Below are 2,964 nucleotides of genomic sequence, written 5' to 3'. Positions count from 1 at the left end.
TTTTATTGATTTTTTTACAGAGAGGAAGGGAGAGAGATAGAGAGTTAGAAACATCGATGAGAGAGAAACATCGATCAGCTGCCTCCTGCACATCTCCTACTGGGGATGTGCCCGCAACCCAGGTACATGCCCTTGACCGGAATCGAACCTGGGACCCTTCAGTCCGCAGACCGACGCTCTATCCACTGAGCCAAACCGGTTTCAGCCCCTCCAAGTTTTTGGACGTCGGCAGCATACAGATTCAGAAGGACAGCTTAAGCATTCTGTGCAAGGAGAGATGCCACCAAAAGTATCTAGGAACGCTGCGTAGGGGAAGACGGAGGTTCGTGCTGCCACAGGAGGACAGATTGCGGTGTATCTACTGCCAGACCTACCGCCGCCTCTACCTCCCACCTAGCCACCCGGACGACCTAATCAGGCCAGGCCTCTTCCAAGGCAGATGCGATGCCCATAACGTAACGATATCCATGCTCAGCTTCCATGGGAAGTATGCCAGGCTCACGGAGATCACGGGAAAGTTAATCCAGATGTTAGAGATCCACCTCATGCGCCGCATCCAGCTGCCAGACGGCGAGATCTTCCGAGACTTCAACGAGCTCTCCCGCGTGGTCCAGGAGATTCATGAACAGGTGATCCGGGAGCAGCAGCAGCAGCAGCAAGAAGACGGGACTGAGGAAAGCGAGGGCCATGGCTGGCAGAGCCCTGCCCAGCCCAGCGTCGGGGAGTCTGGGGCTGCAGCTTCGGAGGAGCAGCCTGTCCCGTTTGTTCAGCCTGTGGGCGTGCGCTCAATGGACCAGAACTACCCCCCAACCTGCAGGATGTGTTTCTATGGCGTGAACACTGTTACTGCACATGGCTCAACCTGGCGCGACCCTGGAGTCTTCATCCTGTTCGATGAGAACCACTTCGGGTTCATCTGTCCGTAGAAGAACTACTTCTTCCTGTACAGCAGAGTCCAGAACACCTTCCAGAATGTGGAGGCACCATCCCCGCAGGCCTTCCTGGAGATGCTCTCAAATTGTGAGTCCTGACCCCCTGGGAGGAGCAACTTGCATGCACTTTGAAGATTTGACCTTCTGACCACGTTACCCACCTTTGTTTTTTTTTTTCTAATCCTCACCCAAGGATATTTGATGTTTAGAGAGAGTGGGGGAGAGAGGGAAAGGCAGAAATCATCGATGTGAGAGAAACACATCAGTCGTTTGCCTTCTGCTCTGCTGGGCTGCATATCTGGTGCTTTGGCCAGATGGGTCATGCTGTGCTGTCTGTTCCCAAAACACATAGATAGGAAGATACTGACATCAGGCCAGGCCTTGAGATATGGTCTCATGGCCCCTTCCCGGCACTCTGTACTCTCTGTTCCTAGAACACATAGATAGGAAGGTAGTCACTGTAATGATGCCGTACTGTGTCGGGAACTAAGGTTTTGTAATTTTGTGGTTTTTGCAAATAAAAATGCTGCAACTCTTGCAGTCAGCACTGCAGTTCAGCCTTTGCTTTGGCAGGGTGCTGTAACTGTAGTCGCTGGCCATGGAAGTCGGCTCCAGTTCAGCCTCTGCTTCAGCAGGGTGCTGTGACTGTAGTCAGCTGGCAAGCTTAATAAAGGCTATTAAATTTAAATTGTGAGTCGGTGGTCTATCTCGCTGAGTGAACCCATAACACTGCCCAAGCCTGGAACAGGGCCAGGCTGGGTAGGAGCGAGCAATTGAGGTCAAAATAAACCTTAGAACAGTGGTCTCCACCTTCCTAATGCTGCGACCCTTTAATACAGTCCCTCATTTGTGGTGACCCCCAATTTCATTGTTACAAATTGAACACAATTAAAGCATAGTGATTAATCACAAAAAAATAAATAAAGACATCTTAGTTAATATCTATTGTTTATTTCTTAACATTGAATTCATGGCCAATAGCAATAGAGCTCATTCCTTATGAAAGCTTCTCTAACAGATACATTATCTCCAGAAAGCATAGCTAGTGCTTTGGCACTAAGGTTGCGGGCTATTTTAAACAGCAGGGGCCACAGGCTCCTGGGATGGTGTCTTCAGAGACAAATGGGGACTGTTCTCATTCCTCATGGGGATCTGAAAAAATTATGGAAATTGGGGGAAAGGCAGAAGGCAGCAGCTCCTCAGACTCCAGGAATAGTGATGAAGATGCCAGCAGCTCCAGCTCATCTTCCTCGGGGGACAACTCTGACTCAGACTCCAACTGACCTTTGTTCCTTCCTAGGTGGTGGGACAGAGAACTTCCCAACACAAGTCTTTGGCATCTATGTACGCTGAAGGGCTCTTCTCCCTGTCCCTGTTTATTGCTTTACTTTTTCCTTCCTTTCCCCTCCTCCTCCTCAATACAGAGTCGGACGGGTTGGGGAGCAGGGAATTGGGACAGAACTCTCAATATCAGGTCCACACACCTGGGAAGAGAGGTTCCTGCTGGGAGAAGAAATATATCTGAGCTTTTTTGGGTCCCCCTACACCAGTGATGGCGAATCTTTTGAGCTCGGCGTGCCAGCATTTTGGAAAACCCTAACTTAACCCTGGTGCCGTGTCATATATAGGATTTTTTGATATTTGCAACCATAGTAAAATAAAGACTTATATTTTGATATTTATTTGATTTTCGAGAGCATCTCCAGGAAGTCCTGCGGAGATGGTGCCTCCACATTCTGGAAGGTGTTCTGGACTCTGCCAAACAGGATTAAGTTTTTCATCTCCAGATCGATGAACCCCAAGTGGTTCTCATCGAACAGGATGAAGACTCCAGGGAAGCGCCTGGGGTAGGAGAAGGGATCTAAGGTACCAATGTAAACGCCATAGAAACACATCCTGCAGGTTCGGGGGTAGTTCTGGTCACTTGAGCGCACGCCCACAGGCAGAACAAACGGAACAGGCTGCTCCTCCGAAGCTTCAGCCCCGAACTTCCCGACGCTGGGCTGGGCAGGGCTCTGCCAGCCATGGCCCT

The 2,964-nt window shown here is 50.1% G+C and overlaps 1 pseudogene; it reads left to right on the top strand.

The window, feature by feature from the left end:
• LOC102258882 overlaps positions 1 to 656 on the top strand; it is a 1,316-nt pseudogene extending 660 nt beyond the window's left edge.
• The last annotated feature ends 2,308 nt before the right edge of the window (positions 657 to 2,964 follow it).

This window comes from Myotis brandtii, unplaced genomic scaffold (genome assembly GCF_000412655.1).
Source record: "Myotis brandtii unplaced genomic scaffold, ASM41265v1 scaffold1682, whole genome shotgun sequence".
Classification (NCBI taxonomy): Eukaryota; Metazoa; Chordata; class Mammalia; order Chiroptera; family Vespertilionidae; genus Myotis; species Myotis brandtii.
Note: the sequence above shows the minus strand (reverse complement) of the source record. Positions and strands in the feature narration are given on the sequence as shown.